Here is an 11,723-nt window from a genome sequence, read left to right as displayed (position 1 = left end):
GGGAGGATGACAAACTTGTTATCTCTATGGGGCATGAAAAAAGAAAGAGGCATAAAATACTTGTGCAGATGATTTACATTTGCACAATGAGAAATTTTAAACTGGCAAAGGGAGGGATTATAAATTCTAATGATCTCTGTCTTTGGAGTTTTTAACATCCTACTGTAACCTTGGATTATCTAATTCTGTTTTGGCTGAATTCCTGCTACAACTTTGGAACCAGTTATCATAGTCGTTGACTGAGAACAGTTCTGCCCCATCTGCTTGTATGGAGATGTGAGGAAAAAAACAACGGTGAATGGGAACCCTAGTGTACTGTTTATGGGAACGTAAATTGGTGCAGCCACTATGGACAAGGGTATGGAGATTCCTCAAAAAATTAAAAATAGAACTACCATATAATCCAGCAATTTCACTTCTGAGTATTGATGTGAAGGAAACAAAACAGTAGCTCAAAAACATATCTGCACTCCCATGTTCACTGCAGCATTATTTACAACAGCCAAGATGTGGAAACAATCTAAGTCTCCATTGATGAGTGAATGGATAAAGAAGATGTGGTACATATATATGTATGTATGTGTATATATAATATATATATACAAATGGAATATTATTCAGCCATAAAAAGAATGAAATCTTGACATTCACGACAACTTGGATGGACCTGGAGGGCATTATGCTAAGTGAAATAAGTCAAACAAAGAAAGACAAACACTGTATGATGTCACTTATATGTGGAATCTTAAAAAAAAAAACAAGAAACAGACTCATTGATAACAGAGAACAAACTGGTGATTGGCAGAGGTGGGGGGTGGAGGGATGGCGAGGATGGGGGGTGAGAAATGGGTGAAGATAGTTGAAAGGTACAAACTCCCAGCTATAAAAAAAAGTAAGTCATGGGGATGTAATGTACAGTATGGTGACTATAGTTAACACTACTGTACTGCATGTTTGAAAGTTGCTAAGAGAGTAGATCTTGAAAGTTCTCATCACAAGAAAAACAAATTTTGTAACCATGTGTGGTGACTGATGTTAACTAGACTTGTTGTGGTGATCATTTCACAATAAATACAAATATCAGATCATTATGCTGTACACCTAAAACTAATATAATGTTATATGTCAATTATACTTCAAAAAGAGAGAGAGAAAACAAAAAACAAAGGAACAGAGAACAGATTGGTGGTTGCCTGAGGTGGGGAGGGGGTGTAGATAGGCTGTGTGCAAAATGGGTGAACGGGGTCAAAAGGTACAAACTTCCAGTTTCAAAATAAATAAGTCCTGGGGATGTAATGTACAGCATGGTGGCTATAGTTAACAATACTATATTGCATATTTGAAAGTTGCTAAGAGAGTAGATCTTAAAAGTTCTCATCACAAGAAAAGAATTTTGGAACTATGTGTGGTAGTGGATATTGTAGACACTGTAGTCATCATTACGCTATATATACAAATATGGAATCATTATATTGTACACCTGAAAAGAATATAATGTGTTTTTAAAAAATATTTATTTATTTATTTGGTTGTGCTGGGTCTTCGTTGTGGCAGGTGGGATCCTTAGTTGTGGCATGCGAACTCTTAGTTGCAGCATGCATGTGGGATCTACTTCCCTGACCAGGGCTGGAACCCTGGCTCCCTGCATTGGGAGTAATGGAGTTTTATCCACTGGGCCACCAGGGAAGTCCCCTGAAATGTATATAATGTTACAGGTCAATTATAGCTCCATTAAAAAAAAAAAGCAAGCAAACAAAAAACAATAATGAACTGTGAAACTCCTCGATTTAAGCCGGCTTCTTTTCCCCAACTTGTGCATGCATGTGTGCCTAGCAACTCTTGAGTGACTTATACCCCAGAGCATAGCCCCCCTTGCCTTGGCTCATGATCTCTGAGTCTCTACCTTGTTCACTAATTGCCAGGATCTGCTTGTTCATTCAACAAAGATTTTTTGACTTCCTGTCCTATGCTAGGGATACAAAAGTGAGCAAAAGAGATAAAAACCTGTTTTCCAGGAGCTCACATTCCAGTGAGGAAGATAAATAGTAAACAAAAATCTACTCATCACTTCCTCAGAGATAACTAATTAAAAAAAATATTGTGTGCCTCTCTAGCTTGAAGACCTTGGCAAACTCCTCATTATTTACAGAATTAAATCAAAACCTTTCAGCATGGCATCAAACACCCCAGTAGCTGGTTTTCAAACTTTAATGACAAAGTTATTATTTCAAACTCTTCTTACCTCCTTCTCTCTCTTCTCCTCCCTCCTCAGTATTCTGTGTCCTATACATCTTTCTTCACAGCAGATGTTTTCATTGCTATTGTGTAAATCGCCTTCAAGTGTTTTGGTGGAGGGATAAATGCAAACAAATGAAATCTTCATAGTGACTATTGTGTCTCTTTGTTTAGATTTTCCATTTGGGATGGGCACTGGTTAGCTGTTCATTAAGGGGTAATAATAATGTACTGGCCAGGAGCCATTTTAACCTGAGCAAGGAGCCAACCAAGTACTTTCCTAGGACTCTCTTTTCTTATCTCTGAAATACATTTATCACCTGTGAGTAGCTAATGCGTGTTTAAATGTTGTTCTTTATGTTCTTATAAACAAGTGGCTTTTTTTCCTCACCTCTGAATTTGCAAACATAGTATGATAATGATGTCACCATTTCCAAGGAAGTGTAGGAACAAGAGAAAAAAAATGTTAAGAAGGGGGAATGAGAAAAACAAGATATGAGGACTTTTAAAGATCGTCTGATAAATAAGTTCTAGGGATGCAATGAACAACATGATGATTATAGGAACGACTGAGGTATGCTATACATGACAGCTGTTAAGAGAGTAAATCCTAAGAGTTCTCATTACAAGGAGAACTTTTTATTCCTGTTTTTTTTTCCTGTTTCTTTTTATTGTATCTATATGGATGATGGATGTTAACGAAACTTATTGTGGTAATCATTTCACAATATACGTAAGTCAAACTTTATGCTGTATACCTGAAACTCAAACAATGATGTATGTCATTTATATCTCAATAAAACTGGGGGCGGGGAAAGGTCATCTGATTTAAGACTGTCTCATCCAAATTCCTAATTGATGTAAGAACTCCCTCTGCAGTGGGTCTGCCAGGTGCCTTCCAGGCTTCCTTCCCTCCCTCCTCCTGCCCCTCCCTTCCCTCCTTCCTTCCTTCCCTCCTTCTTCCCCCTCCTTCCTTTCCTTTTTCTTCCTTCCCTCCTCCCTTCCTGCCTCCCTCTCTTCCTCCCTTCCTTCTTTCCTTCCTTCCTTCTTTCTTTCTTTCATTTATAATTGATATATAATATTGTGTTCGTTTCAGTTACACAGCATAGTGTTCAGAATTTTTTTCAGATTCTTTTCCATTACATGTCATTACAAGATATTGAATACAGGTCCTTGTGCTATACAGTAAATCCTTGTTGCTTATCTATTTGATGTATAGTAGTTTATATCTGTTAATCCCATACCCCTAATTTGTCTCTCCACACCCCCTCCCTTGGTAACCATAAGTTTGCTTTCTGTGTCTGTGAGTCTGTTTCTGTTTTGTATATATTTTCATTTGTATTATTATTATTATTATTTTCTTTTGTGGATTCTTCTAAACGAGTAGAGGGTTTTGAAGTGCGACAAGGCATGATCCAAATAGTATCTGAATAAGATGACCTGGTATAGAGAACAGACTTGGGGGGATAAAGAAGAGAAACAGGGAGACTAGTTAGGTGACTATCATGGTGGTCCAAATAAGGAGATGTTTATGGCCGAGCTTAGGTTGGAAGTTTGGACCAAGTGAAAAGCAGTTTAATGAAGATTGTGTTTTGAAGGTGTAGCTAACAAGGCTTGCCGACGGATTACATGTGGGGTATGAAGGAAATAGTAACAAGGAGACAAGTCGTTGATGATTATGTGTGCAACTGGGTGGTATCACTTAGAAGAAGGGGGCTGATGGGAGGAGCAGCTTTTGAGGGAATATCAGGACTTCGGTTTGTTATCTTGGATGCCCTTTAGGTATCTAAGTGTCTGGACGGTGCTAAGACTGTACTTTCTATCTAAAGGTGTCCAAAGCTGCTTTAGATGGAAAATGTTTAAAGCTGACCTTTGCTGCTGCCAAAATAGTAGCCACTGGAGGCAGTCTGCAAGATGGCATCTTAGGTTTTTGAGGAAGCAATCAGAATACACAAAGGGGGAAATAAGTGTATAATTACATAATGTAGATTTCATATTTAATTTTATGGGAAAAGCAATAATTACTTGGCTTTTGGTTTTAAATGGAAATAGCCACTCATTGGGAAACAATTACTCTAATTTCAGTTTATTTTACTCTAGATCATTCTGTGATGAAAGCAGTTATCGAAAAAGGTCTCCAGAATGGAAGGAGTGCCAAGTCAGAGGTATATAATATGTTTTAATTCTCTCGGAAGAATTTCTCTTTAATGGCTTGTTTTTCATTTTCTTTCTTTCTTTTTTTTAACATCTTTATTGGAGTATAATTGTTTTACAATGGTGTGTTAGTTTCTGCTTTACAACAAAATGAATCAGTTATATATATACATATGTTCCCATATCTCTTCCCTCTTGCGTCTCCCTCCCTCCCACCTCCCTATCCCACCCCTCCAGGCGATCACAAAGCACCGAGCTGATCTCCTTGTGCTATGCTGCTGCTTCCCACTAGCTATCTACCTTACGTTTGGTAGTGTATATATGTCCATGCCTCTCTCTCACTTCGTCACAGCTTACCCTTCCCCCTCCCCATATCCTCAAGTCCATTCTCTAGTAGGTCTGTGTCTTTATTCCTGTCTTACCCCTAGGTTCTTCATGACATTTTTTTTCTTAAATTCTATATATATGTGTTAGCATACGGTATTTGTCTTTTTCTTTCTGACTTACTTCACTCTGTATGACAGACTCTAGGTCTATCCACCTCATTACAAATAGCTCAATTTTGTTTCTTTTTATGGCTGAGTAATATTCCATTGTATATATGTGCCACATCTTCTTTATCCATTCATCTGATGATGGACACTTAGGTTGTTTCCATCTTGGGCTATTGTAAATAGAGCTGCAATGAACATTTTGGTACATGACTCTTTTTGAATTTTGGTTTTCTCAGGGTATATGCCCAGTAGTGGGATTGCTGGGTCATATGGTAGTTCTATTTGTAGTTCTTTAAGGAACCTCCATACTGTTTTCCATAGTGGCTGTATCAATTTACATTCCCACCAACAGTGCAAGAGGGTTCCCTTTTCTCCATATCCCCTCCAGCATTTATTGTTTCTAGATGTTTTGATGAAGGCCATTCTGACTGGTGTGAGATGATATCTCATTGTAGTTTTGATTTGCATTTCTCTAATGATTTTTGATGTTGAGCATTCTTTCATGTGTTTGTTGGCAATCTGTATATCTTCTTTGGAGAAATGTCTATTTAGGAATTCTGCCCATTTTTGGATTGGGTTGTTTGTTTTATTGTTATTGAGCTGCATGAGCTGCTTATAAATTTTGGAGATTAATCCTTTTTCAGTTGCTTCATTTGCAAATATTTCCTCCCATTCTGAGGGTTGTCTTCTGGTCTTGTTTATGGTTTCCTTTGCTGTGCAAAACTTTGAAGTTTCATTAGGTCCCATTCGTTTATTTTTGTTTTCATTTCCATTTCTCTAGGAGCTGGGTCAAAAAGAATCTTGCTGTGATTTATGTCATAGAGTGTCCTGCCTATGTTTTCCTCTAAGAGTTTGATAGTTTCTGTCCTTACATTTAGGTCTTTAATCCATTTTGAGCTTATTTTTGTGTATGGTGTTAGGGAGTGATCTAATTTAATACTTTTACATGTACCTGTCCAGTTTTCCCAGCACCACTTATTGAAGAGGCTGTCCTTTCTCCACTGTACATTCCTGCCTGCTTTATCAAAGATAAGGTGACCATATGTGCGTGGGTTTATCTCTGGGCTTTCTAACCTGTTCCATTGATTTATCTTTCTGTTTTTGTGCCAGTACCATACTGTCTTGATTACTGTAGCTAGCTTTGTAGTATAGTCTGAAGTCAGGGGGCCTGATTCCTTCAGCTCCGTTTTTTGTTCTCAAGATTGCTTTGGTTATTCAGGATCTTTTGTGTTTCCATACAAATTGTGAAATTTTTTGTTCTAGTTCTGTGAAAAATGTCAGTGGTAGTTTGATAGGGATTGCATTGAATCTGTAGATTGCTTTGGGTAGTAGAGTCATTTTCACAATGTTGATTCTTGCAATCTAAGAACATGGTATATCTCTCCATCTATTCGTATCATCTTTAATTTCTTTCATCAATGTCTTATAATTTTCTGCATACAGGTCTTTTGTCTTCTTAGGTAGGTTTATTCCTAGATATTTTATTCTTTTTGTTGCAGTGGTAAATGGGAGTGTTTTCTTGATTTCACTTTCAAATTTTTCATCATTAGTGTATAGGAATGCCAGAGATTTATGTGCATTAATTTTATATCCTGCTACTTTACCAAATTCATTGATTAGCTCTAGCAGTTTTCTGGTAGCATCTTTAGGATTCTCTATGTATAGTATCATGTCATCTGCAAACAGTGACAGCTTTACTTCTTCTTTCCTGATTTGGATTCCTTTTATTTCCTTTTCTTCTCTGATTGCTGTGGCTAAAACTTCCAAAACTATGTTGAATAATAGTGGTGAGAGTGGGCAACCTTGTCTTGTTCCTGATCTTAGTGGAAATGCTTTCAGTTTTTCACCATTGAGGACGATGTTGGCTGTTGGTTTTTCATATATGGCCTTTATTACGTTGAGGAAAGTTCCCTCTATGCCTACTTTCTGCAGGGTTTTTATCTTAAATGGGTGTTGAATTTTGTCAAAAGCTTTCTCTGCATCTATTGAGATGATCATATGGTTTTTATCCTTCAATTTGTTAATATGGTTTATCACATTGATGATTTGAATATACTGAGGAATCCTTGCATTCCTGGAATAAACCCCACTTGGTCATGGTGTATGATCCTTTTAATGTGCTGTTGGATTCTGTTTGCTAGTATTTTGTTGAGGATTTTTGCATCTATGTTCATCAGTGATATTGGCCTGTAGTTTTCTTTTCTTGTGACATCCTTGTCTGGTTTTGGTATCAGGGTGATGGTGGCCTCATAGAATGAGTTTGGGACTGTTCCTCCCTCTGCTATATTTTGGAAGAGTTTGAGAAGGATAGGTGTTAGCTATTCTCTAAATGTTTGATAGAATTCTCCTGTGAAGCCATCTGGTCCTGGGCTTTTGTTTGTTGGAAGATTTTTAATCACAGTTTCAATTTCAGTGCTTGTGATTTTTCTGTTCATATTTTCTATTTCTTCCTGATTCAGTCTTGGCAGGTGGTGCATTTCTAAGAATGTGTCCATTTCTTCCAGGTTGTCCATTTTATTGGCATAGAGTTGCTTGTAGTAATCTCTCATGATCTTTTGTATTTCTGCAGTGTCAGTTGTTATTTCTCCTTTTTCATTTCTAATTCTATTGATTTGAGTCTTCTCCCTATTTTTCTTGGTGAGTCTGGCTAATGGTTTATCAATTTTGTTTATCTTCTCAAAGAACCAGCTTTTAGTTTTATTGATCTTTGCTATCCTTTGCTTCATTTCTTTTTCATGTATTTCTGAACTGATTTTTATGATTTCTTTCCTTCTGCTAACTTTGGGGTTTTTTTGTTCTTCTTTCTCTAATTGCTTTAGGTGCAAGGTTAGGTTGTTTATTCGAGATGTTTCCTGTTTCTTAAGGTAGGATTGTATTGCTATAAACTTCCCTCTTAGAACTGCTTTTATTGCATCCCATAGATTTTGGGTCATCGTGTCTCCATTGTCATTTGTTTCTAGGTATTTTTTAATTTCCTCTTTGATTTCTTCAGTGATTACTTCGTTATTAAGTAGTGTATTGTTTAGCCTCCATGTGTTTGTATTTTTTACAGATCTTTTCCCGTAATTGATATCTTGTCTCATGGCATTGTGGTCGGAAAAGATACTTGATACAATTTCGATTTTCTTAAATTTACCAAGGCCTGATTTGTGACCCAAGATATGATCTATCCTGGAGAATGTTCCATGAGCACTAGAGAAAAATGTGTATTCTGTTGTTTTTGGATGTAATGTCCTATAAATACCAATTAAGTCCATCCTGTTTAATGTATCATTTAAAGCTTGTGTTTCCTTATTTATTTTCATTTTGGATGATCTGTCCATGGGTGAAAGTGGGGTGTTAGCATCCCCTATTATGAATGTGTTACTGTCGATTTCCCCTTTTATGGCTGTTAGTATTTGCCTTATGTATTGAGGTGCTCCTATGTTGGGTGCATAAATATTTACAATTGTTATATCTTCTTCTTGGATCGATCCCTTGATCATTATGTAGTGTCCTTCTTTGTCTCTTCTAATAGTCTTTAAAGTCTATTTTGTCTGATATGAGAATTGCTACTCCAGCTTTCTTTTGGTTTCCATTTGCATGAAATATCTTTTTCCATCCCCTTACTTTCAGTCTGTATGTGTCTCTAGGTCTGAAGTGGGTCTCTTGTAGACAGCATGGGTCTTGTTTTTGTATCCATCCAGCAAATCTCTGTCTTTTGGTGGGAGCATTTAGTCCATTTACATTTAAGGTAATTATCGATATGTATGTTCCTATTCCCATTTTCTTAATTGTTTTGGGTTCGTTATTGTAGGTCTTTTCCTTCTCTTGTGTTGCTTGCCTAGAGAAGTTCCTTTAGCAGTTGTTATAGAGCTGGTTTGGTGGTGCTGAACTCTCTCAGCTTTTGCTTGTCTGTAAAAGTTTTAATTTCTCCAACAAATCTGAATGAGATCCTTGCTGGGTAGAGTAATCTTGGTTACAGGTTTTTCTCCTTCATCACTTTAAATATGTCGTGCCAGTCCCTTCTGGCTTGCAGAGTTTCTGCTGAAAGATCAGCTGTTAATGTTATGGGGATTCCCTTGTGTGTTATTTGTTGTTTTTCCCTTGCTGCTTTTAATATGTTTTCTTTGTATTTAATTTTTGACAGTTTGATTAATATGTGTCTTGGGGTATTTCTCCTTGGATTTATCCTATATGACTCTCTGTGCTTCCTGGACTTGATTAACTATTTCCTTTTCCATATTGGGGAAGTTGTCAACTATAATCTCTTCAAATATTTTCTCAGTCCCTTTCTTTTTGTCTTCTTCTTCTGGAACCCCTATAATACGAATGTTGATGCGTTTAATGTTGTCCCAGAGGTCTTTGAGACTGTCCTCAGTCCTTTTCATTCTTTTTTCTTTATTCTGCTCTGCAGTAGTTATTTCCACTATTTTATCTTCCAGGTCACTTATCCGTTCTTCTGCCTCAGTTATTCTGCTATTGATCCCATCTAGAGTATTTTTAATGTCATTTATTGTGTTGTTTATCGTTGTTTGTTTCATCTTTAGTTCTTCTAGGTCCTTGTTAAATGTTTCTTGCATTTTGTTTATTCTATTTCCAAGATTTTGGATCATCTTTACTATCGTTATTCTGAATTATTTTACAGGTAGACTGCCTATTTCCTCTTCATTGTTAGGTCTGGTGGGTTTTTATCTTGCTCCTTCATCTGCTGTGTGTTTTTGTGTCTTCTCATTTTGCTTATCTTACTGTGTTTGGGATCTCCTTTTTGCAGGCTGCAGTTTCGTAGTTCCCATTGTTTTTGGTGTTTGTCCCCAGTGGCTAAGGTGGTTCAATGGGTTGTGTAGGCTTCCTGGTGGAGGGGATTAGTGCCTGTGTTCTGGTGGATGAGGCTGGATCTTGTCTTTCTGGTGGGCAGGTCCACGCCTGGTGGTGTGTTTTCGGGTGTCTGTGGACTTATTATGATTTTAGGCAGCCTCTCTGCTAATGGATGGGGTTGTTTTCCTGTCTTGCTAGTTGTTTGGCATAGGGTGTCCAGCACTGTAGCTTGCTGGTCGTTGAGTGAAGCTGGGTGCTGGTGTTGAGATGGAGATCTCTGGGAGATTTTCACCGTTTGATATTATGTGGAGCTGGGAGGTCTCTTGTGGACCAATGTCCTGAAGTTGGCTCTCCCACCTCAGAGGCACAGCACTGAGTCCTGGCTGTAGCACCAAGAGCCTTTCATCCACACGGCTCAGAATAAAAGGGAGAAAAATTAGAAAGAAAGAATTAGTAGAAGTATAAAGAAAGAAAGAAAGAAAGAAAGAAGGGAGGGAGGGAGGAAGGAAGGAAGGAAAAAAAGAAAGAAGATAAAGTAAAATAAAATAAAGTAAGATAATATATAATAAAGTCATTAAAATAAAAAAATAATTAAGAGAGAAAAAAAAAAAAAAAACGGACGGATAGAGCCCTAGGACAAATGGTGGAAGCAAAGTTATACAGACAAAATCTCACATAGAAGCATACACATACACACTCAGAAAAAGAGGAAACGTGGAAAACATCATAAATCTTGCTCTCAAAGTCCACCTCCTCAATTTGTGATGATTCGTTGTCTAAAGGAGGGAAGGAAGGAAGGAAAGAATGAAGATAAAGTAAAATAAAATAATTAAAATAAAAAGTAATTATTAAGAAAAAAAATTTAAAAAACCCAAAAAACGTTCAGAGAGAACCCTTGGACAAATGGTGAAAGCAAAGCTATACAGACACAATCTCACACAGAAGCATACACATATACACTCACAAAAAAAGGAAAAGGGGAAAAATCATAAATCTTGCTCTCAAAGTCCACCTCCTTAATTTGGGATGATTCCTTGTCTATTCATGTATTCCACAGATGCAGGGTACATCAAATTGATTGTGGAGCTTTAATCCGCTGTTTCTGAGGCCGCTGGGAGAGATTTCCCTTTCTCTTCCTTGTTCTCACAGCTCCAAGGGGCTCAGCTTTGGATTTGTCCCCGCCTCTGCGTGTAGGTCACCGGAGGGCGTCTGTTCTTCGCTCAGACAGGATGGGGTTAAAGGAGCAGCTGATTCGGGGGCTCTGGCTCACTCAGGCTGGCGGGGAGGGAGGGGCACGGAGTGCGGGGCGAGCCTGCGGCGGAAGAGGCCGGCGTGACGTTGCACCTGACTGAGGCGCGCCGTTCATTTTCCCGGGGGAGTTGTCCCTGGATTCGGGGACCTTGGCCGAGACGGGCTGCACAGGCTCTCTGGAAGCGGGGTGTGGATAGTGACCTGTGCTCGCACACAGGCTTCTTGGTGGCGGCAGCAGCAGCCTTAGCGTCTCATGCCTGTCTCTGGGGTCCGCGCTTTTAGCCGCGGCTCCCGCCCATCTCTGGAGCTCCTTTAAGCAGCGCTCTTAATCCCCTCTCCTCACGCACCAGGAAACAAACAGGGAAGAAAAAGTCTCTTGCCTCTTCGGCAGGTCCAGACTTTTCCCTGGACTCCCTCCCGACCAGCCGTGGCGCACTAACCCCCTGCAGGCTGTGTTCACGCCGCCAACCCCAGTCCTCTCCTGCGCTCTGACCGAAGCCCGAGCCTCAGCTCGCAGCCCCGCCAGCCCCAGCGGGTGAGCAGACAAGCCTCTTGGCTGGTGAGTGACGGTCAGCCCTGATCCTCTGTGCGGGAATTTTTCCGCTTTGCCCCCGCACCCCTGTTGCTGCGCTTTCCTCCGCGGCACCGAAGCTCCCCCCTCCGCCACCCGCAGTCTCCGCCCACGAAGGGGCTTCCTAGTGTGTGGAAACCATTCCTTCTTCACAGCTCCCTCCCACTGGTGCAGGTACGTCCCTATCCTTTTGTCTCTGTTTATTCTTTTTTCTTTTGCCC

Source organism: Stenella coeruleoalba (genome assembly GCF_951394435.1).
Source record: "Stenella coeruleoalba genome assembly, chromosome: 5".
In the NCBI taxonomy this organism is placed as follows: Eukaryota; Metazoa; Chordata; class Mammalia; order Artiodactyla; family Delphinidae; genus Stenella; species Stenella coeruleoalba.
This window is presented reverse-complemented; position numbering follows the sequence as displayed.